This window comes from Erpetoichthys calabaricus, chromosome 15 (genome assembly GCF_900747795.2).
Source record: "Erpetoichthys calabaricus chromosome 15, fErpCal1.3, whole genome shotgun sequence".
NCBI classification, from domain to species: Eukaryota; Metazoa; Chordata; class Cladistia; order Polypteriformes; family Polypteridae; genus Erpetoichthys; species Erpetoichthys calabaricus.
Genome location: NC_041408.2, coordinates 11,988,125 through 12,004,474, shown reverse-complemented (window position 1 = coordinate 12,004,474; position 16,350 = coordinate 11,988,125).

Genomic DNA, 16,350 nt, shown 5'->3' with positions numbered 1-16,350 from the left:
TATCCTCACCCGGATGAGCTCCAGGTGCTGTACCTGACGTCACGTTCTGGTGTGGCGGAAGTGCCAGGAGAGCACCCAGAAGCACTCCGGGTGACCCTGGAAGGATCGTCCTCCATGGGTGTGGCAGAAGTAAATAAGTCCCGGGCTCCATGAGGCTCGGGGCGCCCCCTGGCGGTGGATACGGAACTCCACGGACTTAAGCCTCCCTGCTCCCCTTCTGTGGCCCTCTTCTGCTCCAGGGCGGTTGCCCCCTCGTGGCCCGGAGGACAAATATGCCACCTCTTGGGCCCTCCAGGCGTCCCGGCCGGGTCTGACCCCCAGCCATGTACGACAACACGAATATACAAATATTTACATTGAACCCTCCCTCACCCCTAAACGATTAATAGAAACACGTCACACAAATACAAACACGGATTAGGTAAACACAGCGATTGAAATGTGGTGAAAAATGAGTCCAAGTCTGGCGGTATTTAAACTGGCTGTAGTGTTATTGTGCTCCTTCCCGAAAACAAAAGGACCTCCCTGTGAAAAGTCCTGGCAATGGCTGGTATGAATCCAAACCCCTGGGTTTTTTCGGTTCTGACTATCATGATGTTGAAACGGTTGTTGAAAACGCAAGCAGTGATGAGATGAGTTTGTAAATGATCGGGTAAATTGTCTCCTTTCTCCTCCCTCTTTCTCCTCCTTCCCTCTCGCCTTCGCTCCTCTTATTTAAATACAGAATGTCCCGGATGTAACTGGTGGATCCAACAGGTGATTTCTGTCTCGGGGCTGCGGTCTCTCTCCATCACTCTTCTCTTCTTCACTTATGGGGACAACATTTACTGACGGACAGTAAAGGGGACGATGAAAACAAAGCGCACTCAGCACAGACAAAAACAAATACTTATTATTATGTAGCCCCGCTACAAACTAATTCTGCAATGCCTAGTCCTACGTCATTATAAATTGCCTTCTTTTCTCTCCCCCAATTAATAGCGACTAGCACAACACGGGAAAAATGTACAAGAAGGGACACCTGCAAATGCCTGTAATTAAAGGCCTGTAGAATCCCAGTTCATTAGAGCTAAATAATTCAACTTTCATATAAATGGTGTGCAGTTCAAAAATTGAAGATCTTTCGCTCCAGGACAGCATCCATCCACTGGCGTTTGAGCGAGTGTTCAGAAACAAATGTTAATTCAGTCTTTAATTGATTACTGTAAGGAGATTTTTGGATGGTGGGAGAAAATCGGAGACGCTGAAGAAAATGTCCACATACACAAGTAGAATGAATTGACGCCACACAGGCAGACCCCGGGTTTCGATTTATCTGTAGGTCTCCAAAGCTGAGAAGCAGCAGGAATTCAAATGATATTTTAGCTGAGCAATTTACTTCCCATTTCTGTTCATTTCTCTTGATGGATTGAGAAAGGTAACAGCAGCACCAGCAGCTCTTTTAGCTTTGCTCGGAATGATGGGCCTTCATGTCTGAACAGCTGCACTGATGGGTATGAATACTCAGCGGTAGATTATCATCATTAATTTGGACTCGGTTGTAAGTTTTATTCGACTCGATTGTTATTGTTATTTACTTTTTTAAAACTCATACCAGCTGACAACTGACAAGAAGCACAAACAGGCCAGAGTGGCGTAGGTTGTTGGCATTGTGTGCAGTTGATGAAATGCTACATTGAAGGACTCCATTTCCCAGCAGTCCCAAAGGGGATTGCCCTCATTGGATGTCTGAAATGGGTGCAGGGGTTCCTGGGGACAAGAAGGGCCAGCAGGAAACTTGAAAAGGGGTCAGGAAGCAGGAAGGGGAGGTTGGTGTTTCTGTGTATCCCATCCAGTGTAACCACTGTGAAGTCGTTTGTACGCTTTGATCATTTCTCGCAAGGATGAATAGACTGTCCTGTGCCTGCCTGTCATGTGAATAGTGGTGGATTAGTCGTTGTGCGTCTTCGGAGGGAGCGCTCCTGCAGATCCCACCCCTCGCCGCTCAGGACTACCGGTAGGACTGTCTGATTTATTTATTACAGAAGCTGTTCCAGGGATCGTCATCATCATCTTCACTCCATACCATTTCGTCCATTTCTGCCACGTTGGAACTGTGATGAGGACATTGTCATGAGCGTTTATTGTCGTTTTTGATTGTTGTGTTAATATTTGTATCGCTGAAAGGGAAGAGGAGGGTTGTCTGAATTTTTGTGGTTGTTAATTGATTTTCACTCAATATATTTCACAGATTTGTTTGATTCGTGTCTCTATCTGTGAGTGGGTGCGGGTTGGGCCAAGGCTGGGTGCGTTCCTGGAATCCCCACCAAAAAAATAAATAAATCACCATCCTATCGACGGAGTGAATCTGAGCGGAACCGGATCACTGCAACATGCGTTTAGTAGGTTTGGACGGTGTTATAATTAAATTAATTATTAGGATATACACTGTGATAGTTGCCCGGACACCACCAGTCGGAGACCACATCTTTATAAAAGACACATGTTTATTTTCCATTAAATAAACACAGTTCTTCACTAACACACAATGCACTCAGCAATAATCACCACTATTTCAGTCCTTTGCCGCCTCTACTCCTCCAGGGAGCTTCGTCCTTCTCCCACTCCCGACTCTGGCTCCCTGACTGCAAGGAGTCGGCCCCTTTTATCCCTGCCCGGATGTGCTCCAGGTGGCTGATGACGTCCATCTTGCAGCACTTCCTGGTGTAGCGGAAGTGCTGCCCTTTGACCCGGAAACACTCCGGGCGTCCCTGGCCGATCCCTCCGCCATCTTGCAGAGTGTGGCGGAAGTAACAACATCCGGGTCCCACGAGGTGTAAAGCGCCCCCAGGCGGTGGCCACGGGTCCCAACAAGTCCGACAGTTCGTTCTCCTTTTCCGTGGTCCTCTCCTGCTCCATGGCAGTTGTGTCCTCGTGGCCCGGAAGTTATTCTTGCCACCTTCCGGTCCTTTCTGGCGTCCCGGCCAGGTAATAATCCTGGCCACCTGCGACAACACATAGATGTACTGACAAGAAAACAGGATCGAGTAGCACTTGAAAGTAGGTTTCATAGTTTTATAATTATGGTTGTGCTGAGCAGATGTAACCGAAAGCCAAATACACGCTCAAGTTTATGATGAGTAGAGAACTTCTCCTCGGATCCACCATGATGAGCACCATTGACTTGATAATTGATGTTGCTGTAGGACCTTAAGGAACGTTTATATTCCAAAACTGAATGGATGCAAAGAGCTGCAGATGCAATTGCGGACAAAGGATCATGCGTGGGTGGCACCATACAAAAGCTTGTCTTCCATGTTTTGTTATCCAGATAGGCTGATTAGATTTTTATTCTTCCATAACAGGACACAATTCTTTATTGCTAGTAGGTGAGTGTGATAAACATCGAGACGCAGATCAGATTGAAAAGCTTTGAGTTTCGTATGCCTTGTAAAAGAGGATGTTGAAACAAATAGCCTTTGTTTCCCCTTCGAGCTCCCAACTAAAGTGATAAATTTTTTAAAATTTTGCCAGTTGTCCGTGGACGCCACTGTACAAAGCTTATCTTCCATGTTTATTTGTCCAGCTAGTCTGATCAGATTTTATTGTTCCTAAACAGGACACAATTATTTATTCCTGCGAATGAGTGTGGTAGACCTAGGGACACAGATCAGATCGAAGATCTCAAAGGTGCATTATTACATTATTAAGAGCGCAAAAGACACAAAAAACAAAAATGTGCTATCTATCTATCTATCTATCTATCTATCTATCTATCTATCTATCTATCTATCTATCTATCTATCTATCTATCTATCTATCTATCTATCTATCTATCTATCTATCTATCTATCTATCTATCTATCTATCTATCTATCTATCTAATTAACCTGCCATGTTTTTCTTCAGATGTAGTAGCCACATTGTCTAACAAAACAAGTATTAGCAGATCTTGCAGGAGAAGAAGGCTATCACATAATAATGGATCCCAAGCTATAATTCTGAGTGTGAACTTATTAAGGAGAAGGAGGTTTCAAAACTTAGGAGCTCTGCATTTCAAGGCTTTTGTTTTTTTATGAAACAAGGCAACCTGTGATCAGAGAATATTTTTTGTTATACACGTTCATCACAAGCTTTAGCAAACCAGGCTTTCTTCAAAGTAGTAAGAATCAAGAGCCAATGGAGTCCAAATTGATTCCAAGTTTACAAGCTCAGAGGCATTGGTGTCAGCATCCAGATTTATGAAGTGGTTGTGTCATCTTCATCAGGACGCCGTGTAAATGTGCCTGATCATGTGACGGCAATGAATGAGGAGGTTAGCATGACAGATGGGCCTGCCATGTGTGCATAAGAAGGTGTCCTTGAAGAAAATCAAAGTTGTCTTGTGTGTTGCTTTTTGAATCAGTTCAATTTATTTATTTATTGATTGATTGATATAAAGTATGGTGTGATAAAGATTTCAAAAAATGCAGAGCAATGTTCCACTGGTAGCCTTGACCTTGTGAATATTATAGAAGGGGGGTTTCTCTGGAGATCTTCTATAGAAGTACATAAAACTGACAATGCAAATGATGAGATGCCCAGCGTCTTAAATAAAATGGTCAGCTGAGGACCAATCTGTTGGATACAGAAATTCAAATGAAGTGATCACGCACTAGATGATGATAAGCATATTATCTTATTTATATGACCATCTTGAAGACATGACTCACATTTGACAGGTCGTTTTCTTTCAGTAATCAGATTTCGTCATGTATGCGTTTGTTGTTTCAGTTGTTTTTCCTCGGACTGCGGTTAACAGCCTAAGGAAGAGTGTCAGTCGATCACAGCCAACGCTGCATTGTCAAAACCCCATTAACGTGTTGTCCTGATTCATTATGTTTAAATTCTTGCATTGTTTCAGTGCTATTTTTGCCGCTGTTTGACAGGAGAAAATTAGGAGAAGTCGCGTTTTGTTCACTTTTTTCAATTTTTTGCTTTGTTTTGCAACCTTGTGCTAAAATTGTCTCTCTATTATAAAAGGAAATCCTGAGACAAGATAATTTCAACTTCCGCGAGAGATCATTTCAGGTCCTGCGAGTCGAGACTTTTTGCCAAGAGATTTTGACAAGTCCCGCCCTCTTCTCAAACATTTACACCCACACCCACGGTCCACTCACTTCTCATTTGTGTGAATGCTATTGTCAGTCTCAGTTCCTGCGCTCTCAGCTCCAAGTTGGGTCGGAAATAAAAGACAAAGAGTAGAAGACAAAGTAGAACGTCGTAAAGAGGTTCAAAAACGTTGGCGCAATACACATGGAGAGCAGGTTAGAGATTATGAAAGTAGGAAAATTCGAAACTCTCAAAAAACTGATATTAAAGATCGCATTAGCGCTAACAAATGAAAATTATTACTCTGTGAAATAACGGAATAGCGAAAAGAGATTGAAAATATGGACAAAGGTGATATGACAGAAGTATGTAGGTATTGTTTGGGTTTAAACTTTAAGTCGGAGACCTGTAGATCGTCTAATTCGTGTTGCCATCAGGGAAATGTAGTGTTTCTTCCCAATGAAGAGGCGTATCCGCGAGAATTAAAAGATTGGTTCTTTGTTGAAAGTGAAATCCCACGAGAGAAAATTTCAAGCCCCGCGAGATGAGACTTTATGCAAAGAGATTTTGACAAGTCCCGCCCACATCTAAAACATTTACAACCACGCACACGGTTCAATCATTTCTATTTGTGTGAATGCTGTTGTCAGACCCAGTTCCTGCGCTCTCAGCTCCAAGCGGGGTCGGAAATAAAAGACAAAAAGTAGAAGACAAAGTAGAACGTCGTAAAGAGGTTCAAAATCATTGCCACGATACACAATGAGAGCAGGTTAGAGATTATGAAATTATGAAAATTCGAAAGTCTCAAAAAACTGATAGTAAAGATCGCATTAGCGCTAACAAACAGAAATTATTACTCTGTGAAATAACGGAACAGCGAAAAGAGATTGAAAATATGGACAAAGGTGACATGACAGAAGTACAGTGGACCCTTGACTTAAGAACTCAATTCGTTCGCGAGCGCTGGTTGTAACTCAAGTTGGTTGTAAGTCAAGACTATTTTCCCATAAGAAATAATGGAAATACCCATAATGCGTTCCGAACCTCCAACAGCAACACTTACTTAACCTTTTCATAATAAAAAAGGGTTGTATAATGTGCATAATTTACCAAAACACCAATATTTTTTCTAATGTACTAACCAAAAAGTTATAAAAAGTGCCTAGCCTACCAGAAACAACAATTTCATACTGTACTCACCATTTAATTTGACATCTTTGGGCTGCAGGAAGGGAGGAGGAGGAGAATGAAATGGAAGGTGATTATTATTTGGAAGGAGCCTCCTTATACAAATATTTTCTTTGTAAAATTGTCGAGATGGTGGATTTCGACATGCTGTACATATTAGCGAGATCAGTCACACGGACACCACTCTCATATTTCCGCACAATTTCCTTCTTCGTTTCGATTGTGATCGCTTTCTTTACCTTCATTACCTTCTCTTCCTTCCTTAGCAATTATCGAAATAAATTATATAAATCACTGCACTGACCGAAATTACGTCCACAAACACGTGTCTGGGCTCCGACTGACGCTTACAAACGCTCTTTTGCTGTTTGTTTACAATCGCACAAACGGATACATGTGATCGCATCCGGGTCGTAAATCAATAATAAAATTTTGTTCATAAATCAAGTTGTTCGCATGTCAGGCCGGTCGTATATCAAGGGTCGACTGTATGTAGATATTGTTTGGCTTTAAACTTTAAGTCGGAGACCTGTTGATCGTCTAATTCGTGTTGCCATCAGGGAAATGTAGTGTTTCTTCCCAATGAAGAGGCGTATCCGCGAGAATTAAAAGATCGGTTCTTTGTTGAAAGTGAAATCCCGCGAGAGAACATTTCAAGCCCCGCGAGACGAGACTTTATGCAAAGAGATTTTGACAAGTCCTGCCCACATCTAAAACATTTACAACCACACACACGGTTCAATCATCTCTATTTGTGTGAATGCTATTGTTAAACACAGTTCACGTAGAGAGAAAGAAACGATATCCACTCACGGGCAGTTATACGTTGCATTGTCACGATGGAATTCCAAACACAGAAACAAAATTCAATGCGATATCGACGAAAAGCTAAAAGCGAAAAAAGAAATCGAATATATGGACACAGATGATATGACAGAAGTATGTAGATATTATTTGGCTTTAAACTTTAAGTCGGAGACCTGTAGATCGACTAATTCGTGTTGCCATCAGGGAAAAGTAGGGTTTCTTCCCAATGAAGAGGCGTATCCACGAGAATTTAAAGATTTGTTGTTTGGTGAAAGTGAAATCCACATACGTGAGTGGCAGAGACGTGAAGGGAGCAGGGGGCGGAGCTACTTGGACTTAATTAATTTCTTTCCTCATCAACCAAAACTCAATACCCCCCATAATAACAAAGCAAAAAACGGGATTTTAGAAATTTTTGCAAAATTAAAAAACTAAAAAAATGAAATATTAAATATTAGATAAGATTAGATAAAACTCGATTAATCCCACGGAGAAATTCAAATGCATACAGCAGCAGAAACATGAAAAAAAAAAAAAACAAGAATGCAGACTCACAGGAGAGATAATACAGCCGATCAATCAATAAACTGATCGATAAGTAAATAAATAAAAACAAACTTAACGAGTTTATCGAGTGGAGGCATTGAATTGCCTGATAGCAGTGAGCAGGAAAGACCCCCCAGAGGTGCTACTTAACACAGCGTGGTGGAATGAGCCTGTGGCTTAAAGTGCTCCAAGACAGCACCTCCTGGTGGGGATTTTCCATGATGGCATCCAATTTTGCCACCATCTGCTTTTCCACAACAGCTTCCAGTGTGTCCAGGGTTCACCCTTTGATGGAATAGGCTTTCTTTGTAAGTTTGTTCAGTCATTTCAGCTTCCCCCGTAGACCGTCACAGTGGCTACTATGACCTGGTAGAACATTTCCAGCAGCTCACTGCACACAACAAAAGACTCAAGTCTCCTTAGCAAGTCGAGTCTGCTCTGGGCCTCCTTGTGTTGTCAGACCTGTCCAGTTTACTGGTACTTGTAGCTCCACACCACTTCCCCCTGAATGTCGACTGGTCCCAGGGGCTTCTTGGCATGTCAGAAGTCCACTACCAGATCTTTTGTCTTGCTGATTTTGAAATGCAGGCCGTTGCTCCCTACGCCTCAAGATGTCCTCCACTAACTTTCCTGGACTCCGACTCATCTCCATTATTAATGCAGCATATGATGGATGAGTCATCTGAAAATTTCTGTAGATGGCAAGCACTGGGATTGTGCTGGACGTCAGTTGTGTGGACGGTCAACAGGGAAGGGTGGACAGGACAGTCCCAGTATGGGACTATACAGTATGGGTGTATACACACCACCATTTCTGACCCTCGGTCCCAAAAAACTGCTGTCTGTTGGTCAGGTAGTCCACGATCCATTAGATATCACATCGACAACAAATATTGAGACCCTTGTTGAAGCCCCCTTGGCCGCGATTACAGCTTGGAGCGTCATGGGTTTGATGTGACAGCCTTCACATACCTGGATTTGGATGATTTTCTGCCATTCTTCTCTCTGTGGATTCAATCAGGGCCAATCAGACACCTTCTACAATTATGAAGGACACATAATAAAATGGCGTGGACAGTTGCACAACAATTGAAGCAGAAACTTTGACAACCTGGATGGATGAGACATCGGGACAGCTAATGGACTGAATGGTCTCCTCTCGTTTGCCAGATTTCTTCTGTTCCTTATGTCACACCCACCCCATATCCAAATTCTGATAATAATTACACTGCGGTTTTCGAAATAAAATCTTCCAGGAAGAAGCTGGTTAATTGCATTTTGTGTATTAAGCCATCTTAAGATGCATTTACAAAGATAAGACACTGCCGACATTTCAGGATTAAAAACCATACTATATATACAAGCAATAGATAATCTGTGTTCTTCCTCTGATCCCCTCAATACTTGAAGATTGTGTCTCACGTCAGTCAAGTCCCCCTTTAGCGATTCCAGCAGACATTTTCTACGACGGCATATTTTGTTTTATTTCGCATTAATGTAGAACTCAAAATCAAAGCTGACTGATGGACTCTCTAATATTTAGATCTGTCAGGCGTGAGACTTCACTGAAATCAGGAGCGCAGTTTAGAGATAAGAGGGAAGATTATGATGAAAAGCTGGAACTGCCTATTTATAGGGTAAGAATTAATTTTAAAAATGTTCCTCTTTCAGGTTTAATCAGCTGCTCTCCACTGCCTGTTAAGTCCTGCGTATCATTTTACAATTCAATTTATGTGTTTCAGTTTCAGCCACCACCATTTAGTATTCAGCTTTGTGTGTAAGAAAACAGCACTAAAAGCTTCTTGCCTTTGATTTATTGTTCTGGAAGATTCCAAAGCATTCCGAAGGGACTTTTCAGTTTTCACGCTGTCCCTCCATTGGGTAAAGGAGTAGAGGTTTGCATAAATGATTTCTAATTCTTTACTGTAATTGCAGGCTCATTTCGTCTTTCCCCTTGTTCAGTGTGCCTAGCTGAAGTCACACTGTCCTTCCCTTACACTTCCGAGTGGTTCTGTACACAGACAAAAAAACACAAGCAGGCATAACAAAAACCAGCAATGGGGATGATCACAGGGAAATATATTGGTGAAGAAAAGTCCACCTTAAGTGGGGAGACGGTTGTCAGTCGAACAGTTGCATAATTAGATCTGGACCACCCTGTATTTTCCTGCCAGCTGCATTGTAAGACGATGCCAGCTCTACTACATGATCAGTTATTTAAACATTATGGTGCCCTTAAATGGGGAGGGGAGTGCAAAGTATTGTATGCAAAATGTATGCAAATCCCCTTAAATGAAAGTCTGCCATGTGAAGTTTAACCACGATGACTGAATTGTCAGTCAGTCATTGTCCAACTCGCTATATCCTAACACAGGGTCACCTGTTATATCCTAACACAGCACAGGACGCAAGGCAGGAACAAATCCCGGGCAGGGCACCAGCCCGCCACAGGGCACACACTAGGAACAATTTTATGCACCTAACCAGTGCAGGATTTACGTATAAGCTACACAAGCTATAGCTTAGGGCCCCTGCCTTCTTGGGGGCCCCCAAAACAAATTGTCCAAGTGAGCAATTGTCATATATACTTAAATATACTACAGCATTATTTGTCCCAATCAGGCCCGGCCTTAGGCATAGGCGAAGTAGGCGACCGCCTAGGGCCCCGGCATCCGGGGGGGCACCGGATCGACTCCTTGGTCTAATTTTCACGCATTTCACAGAGCTTCCAGGGGGGCTCCACCCCCCTCAGGGGGCCCCTGGACCCCCCTTTCGCCTAGGGCCCCATAATACCTAAGACCGGGCCTGCACCTAGCCTGCATGTCTTTGGACTGTGAGAGGAAACCCACGCAGACACGGGGAGAACATGCAAACTCCACGCAGAGAGGACCCGGGAAGCGAACCACAGGTCTCCTAACTGTGAGGCAGCAGCGCTACCCACTGCGCCACCCTGTCTGAATTGTTTGATTTGTAATTTTAAACTGTGGAGCAGAGGGCTAAATCAAGAGACAATGAGTCTTTGTCCTAAATGTTACGGGGGGCACTGTTTGTGTGTTATGTAAGTGTTACTTCATCTATATAAGCTTAGCACTCCTTGCATTAGTCAGCCTCAGCTGTTATGAACTGAGCTGTTCAGATGCCAGGCTCCCTCTGACCCTTTGAACTACAAGGATTTATTCAGAACCATTGCAGGGTGAAAATGCACGACAGCTTAAAGGATTTTTATTTAATATTGTGAATGTGTGGGGGTGCTCAGCATACCACGATGACACCATTTAAAACCGGTTTATTAAAGCTTGTCAATCACTGTATCAGCCTCTACGGCTTTAATAACAATATATTTGGCCTTCAGACTCATTTATTTTTAAGACTTTTGGCCAGTCTTTCCTGATCCTGCTTTGCAAAGGTTGACCCAAAACTGTGGAACCCTTCTTCTAGTTCTCCCTTCCCAGGAGGCCACAGGCGGATTCAAAAAGCATTCCGACCCCTTCGTTTTCTGCACACTTTATTGTGTTATAGATGTCTTTACAAATGGATACGTTTGCCATGTTTGCTCATCAATCTACACTCAATAATCCGTAATGACAAAGTGAACGCATGTTTTCAGAAAGGCTTGCAAGTTGAATCAAAGTCAAACAATAAAATCTGTCATTCATAGAAGTATTCAGAACATTATTTCTGTACATTGTAAAAGATCCTTTGGCAGCAATTCCAGCTTTGAGTCTTCTTGGTAAGTCTCTACAAGTTTGGCACACCTGTATTTGGGCAGTTTATTCCATTCTTCCTGGCAGAAACTCTCAAGCACCATTAGACTAGATGGAAAGCAACTGTAAACTGTCATCTTCAGGTCTCTCCACACATATTCTATGGGATTTAAGTCTGGACTTTGGATGGGCCATTCAACAGTCAGGACTCTTAAAAGAAATAAGAGATCTGAAGACAGCCGTTTACAGACACTTCCCGATTAATCTTAACGGAGACTTGAGAGGATCTGCCAGGAAGAATGGGATAAAATGCCCAAACACAGGTGTGCCAAGTTTGTAGAGACGTACCCAAGAAGACTGAGAGCTGGACTGGCTGCCAGATATAGATAGATAGATAGATAGATAGATAGATAGATAGATAGATAGATAGATAGATAGATAGATAGATAGATAGATAGATAGATAGATAGATAGATAGATAGATAGATAGATAGATAGATAGATAGATAGATAGATAGATAGATAGATAGATAGATAGATAGATAGATAGGAAAGGCACTATATAATAGATAGATAGATACACACACATACTCCAGCAGCAGCATACTGATAAAAACAATATTAATTAAAGAGTGATAAAAACACAGTGCAAGTTAAAAAATGCAAGATGGAGAGTGTGAAGCAGGTATAACAGACAGTAACTTTGTATAATGTTAACGTTAACCCCCCGGTGGAATCGAAGAGTCGCATAGTGTGGGAGATGAATGATCTCCTCAGTCTGTCAGTGGAGCAGGACGGTGACAGCAGTCTGTCACTGAAGCTGCTCCTCTGTCTGGAGATGATCCTGTTCAGTGGATTCTCCATGATTGACAGGAGTCTGCTCAGCGCCCGTCGCTCTGCCACAGATGTCAAACTGTCCAGCTCCGTGCCAACAATAGAGCCTGCCTTCCTCACCAGTTTGTCCAGGCGTGAGGCGTCTTTCTTCTTAATGCTGCCTCCCCAGCACACCACTGCGTAGAAGAGGGCGCTCGCCACAACCGTCTGATAGAACATCTGCAGCATCTTATTGCAGATGTTGAAGGACGCCAGCCTTCTAAGGAAGTATAGTCGGCTCTGTCCTCTCTTACACAGAGCATCAGTATTGGCAGTCCAGTCCAGTTTATCATCCAGCTGCACTCCCAGGTATTTATAGGTCTGCACCCTCTGCACACAGTCACCTCTGATGATCACGGGCTCCATGAGGGGCCTGGTCCTCCTAAAATCCACCACCAGCTCCTTGGTTTTGCTGGTGTTCAGGTGTAGGTGGTTTGAGTCGCACCATTTAACAAAGTCCCTGATTAGGTTTCTATACTCCTGATGCAGCCCATGGTAGCAGTGTCATCAGCGAACTTTTGCACGTGGCAGGACTCCAAGTTGTATTGGAAGTCCGATGTATATAGGCTGAACAGGACCAGAGAAAGTACAGTCCCCTGTGGTGCTCCTGTGCTGCTGATCACAATGTCAGACCTGCAGTTCCCAAGACGCACATACTGAGGTTTCTCTTTAAGATAGTCCACGATCCATGCCACTAGGTATGAATCTACTCCCATCTCTGTCAGCTTGTCCCTAAGGAGCAGAGGTTGGATTGTGTTGAAGGCGCTAGAGAAGTCCAGAAACATAATTCTTACAGCACCACTGCCTCTGTCCAAGTGGGAGAGGGATCGGTGTAGCATGTAGATGATGGCATCCTCCGCTCCCACCTTCTCCTGGTATGCGAACTGCAGCGGGTCGAGGTCGTGGTGGACCTGTGGCCTCAGGTGGTGAAGCAGCAGCCGCTCCAAAGTTCTGAACTAAGGGTCTGAATACTCATCTTCTTCTTCTCACTTCTTTCGGCTGCTCTCGTTAGGGGGTCACCACAGTGGACCATTTTCCTGTCCTTCTGTATGACTTTGACTTTCCAGTTTTTGATTTTTAATACATTTCTTCCTGAAGGAATGTTTTCATTTTATCATTATGAGATATTGAGTATAGCTTGCAGAATAATATAGAAAATATTCACTGCAGAAGGATATACTTCACCTAGAGATTCAATATTGAAAACAAAACGGATTATATTAGCACGAGAATCTTTTTTCCTACATGTTGTGATGTGGCCAAGCACGTATTGAAACAGAGCCGTGACAAGCGAAGTAGATTTCGGATGCCAGCCGGGTCGTCCCTTTTAATCCCTGACTTTTCTTCTTTAAACTTAAACAAGTGTCTTCTGGCAACAATCAGCATAAGCCCAGAAGCTCTGGTCAGCCTTCTTAACAAATAGCAGATAGATACCCGCCAGGCATCGGTCCCAAAAGACATCTTAGTGGAGGCAGTCGGGCTTCTTATAATGGGAGAACCAGAAGGGGCGGAGCTAATTTTCCTCACTATGTGGAGCACAGTGAGCGACAGCGCCCCCTCCCGCCCTGGCAGGTTACCACCTACCTCGAGTAAACCAGCAGGGAGATCCCCCCGATACACACACGTGACAAGGTACAAACACCTTCATTCAAATTATCGGCCAATAAAAAGTGAAGAATTGAATTGTGCACTGCACTATATGAGAGCAGGTGTCTCATAGTGGTTATGGCTTCGGACTGGTTCAAATCCCCCATGAGCAAGTCACTTCACCTGTTTGAGTTTAAAGTGGGGAAATAGAAATGGAACCAATTGTATTATAGATTTTCTTGCATGGACTGGTGCCCTCTCCGGGGTTTGTTCCTGCCTTTCCCCCTTTGCCAGCTGGAATAGGCTCCAGGATCCCCCAGTGCCCCTGTTCAGGACTGAGCGGGTTTACTATACTTTATCTCGATACACTTAATTTGGTAAAATTTGCCTTACTTCAGTGGTGGATGCCAAAGACATTCATTATGTTACTTTTAATTTTCCTACACTCCTAATTGATAGTTAGCAATCAATAATATTGATTTGTAAATCTGGCTCCGTTTCCTCTGAAACGTGTTATAAATAAGCTGGTTTCTACACAATCATGACCTTGAGTAGCATTTATTTGTCTTCTCTCTTTATGATGACACAAAAACATTTGACAAGTCAGCAACTGTACTCCATATTGATTGCAAATTGAAAGCACATCTGCTCAGCCAGCATGGCCTGTGGGTGTCTTTCCTTTTCCCTTTTCTCTCTCCATTCTCTCTTTGGTGTCATTTGGGCAACTGGTCTGCCCTCACACTCCTGCCTGCAATCAATCAGTCTCAGCAGAATTCACTTTTTCTGCGTTACCCTATTTGGCAAACCTTGGGTTATAGGGGGGCACTCTGCTAGGTCTAAAAAATCTCAGCTGTGCCACACAGGAAGGGGCTGCGTTGAACGCTGTTTTAACAGCTGCTTTACAGCCAGACGTCAACCAGAAAGAAAACCACCCTGGCGTTTTGGTGACCAAAAGGTACTTCTTATAATGGTTATTACTACTGAGATGGGAACTATAAGGGGGATTCAGATTTTATATTTCAAAGTAAATGGACAATTCATTCTTCTAGAAATCAAGCGGGAATTCACTTAGTTAGGTTAGCCGGCAATTCTAATTGGCTCTGTGTGAAGGTGAGGGTGAGTGTACCCTGTGATTGGTTGGCAGCTCATCCAGGGCTGCTGGGATTGGCTCAAAACAATGGCCCTGAACTGTTATTTTAAACTTTATGACATTTGTTAATTGATTCGGGAAAGGCTTATGATAGCGAGCCACGTCAAGAGGTCTGGAGGTGCATGTGAGAGAAAGGAGCACCGGACAAGTGTGTGAGGAGGGAGGACTCGGATCTGAGTTAGAGGAGGCCAGTTCTAGCTTTGTCACTGCCTAAAGCAAAAGTGGAAATGTTATGCCCACCCAAACCAAGAACCTTGAAGACAATTGCTGTACACATAATTGCAGATTGCAGAGCTGTGGGGTGTGGTCATCCACTTTGAGGTTTCATGCAAGTCGTCCATGGATATCATATCAAACATCGAGATGAGGGGCGTCAAACACTTGTGCTTGGGAGACAACTACAGTATAGGGCTCTGGTGATGGCAGCTAGCTGCTGAATCAGGGGCTGGTGCTGCTTGCTAATGCCATCTCTATGTCTCCCTCTGCAGAATTGATGACTGACGGTCAACCTGTCTGTCTGTCTATCTATCTGTCTATGCAATTTAGCATGTTATATACTTATCTATTTTAGACGAGTGGAAGGACAGTCATGGACATCAAGGAAGGGTCAGGGTACCAGCTGAGTCACCCTTTTCAATCATAACATAAATTAGACCAAACAAAAACAGTGCTGGGTTGTGTTACACACACTTTAACAAAAGATAAATTAGTCTTTGTGATGTTTTGTAATGATATTTAACTCAACAAAGGAGGTCTTCATCAGGACCTCTGTGCTGCTGGGAGTTTGGGTCTGACATGAGACGCCTTTCTTTGGGGTGTCTGTTCTTTTATACTCCTCTGGCTGGCATTGGAGGAGTCAATTGCTCTCACTGGGCATCTTTTTAGTACTGTTGGTGACAAAAGACACGACACCCTGGGGAGCATCGCTTACCTCCAATAAACCTGAACAGTGATCTTCAAACGCACATGTGAGACGCTATCTGTCTATCATATAGTGCCTTTCCATTCTATCTATCTATCTATCTATCTATCTATCTATCTATCTATCTATCTATCTATCTATCTATCTATCTATCTATCTATCTATCTATCTATCTATCTATCTATCTATCTATCTATCTATCTATCTATCTATCTATCTATCTATCTATCTATCTATCTATCTATCTATCTATCTATAATATAGAGTACATCTCCATTCCATCCATCTATTTATTTAGCGCCTGTTATATCTGTCTATCTGTCTGTCTGTATGTATGGTGACAAACAGCCACACTCATTACTCAAGAAAACGCTTTTTCTTTACTCTTTTGTTAATTTTGGTGGTGTTGTACCTTCAAGTAAAACAATCACTACAAACGGCAATATTCAAATTAAGGTCTTTTTTTTATTATTATCGGGACTCATACACCAGGCAACATCGGA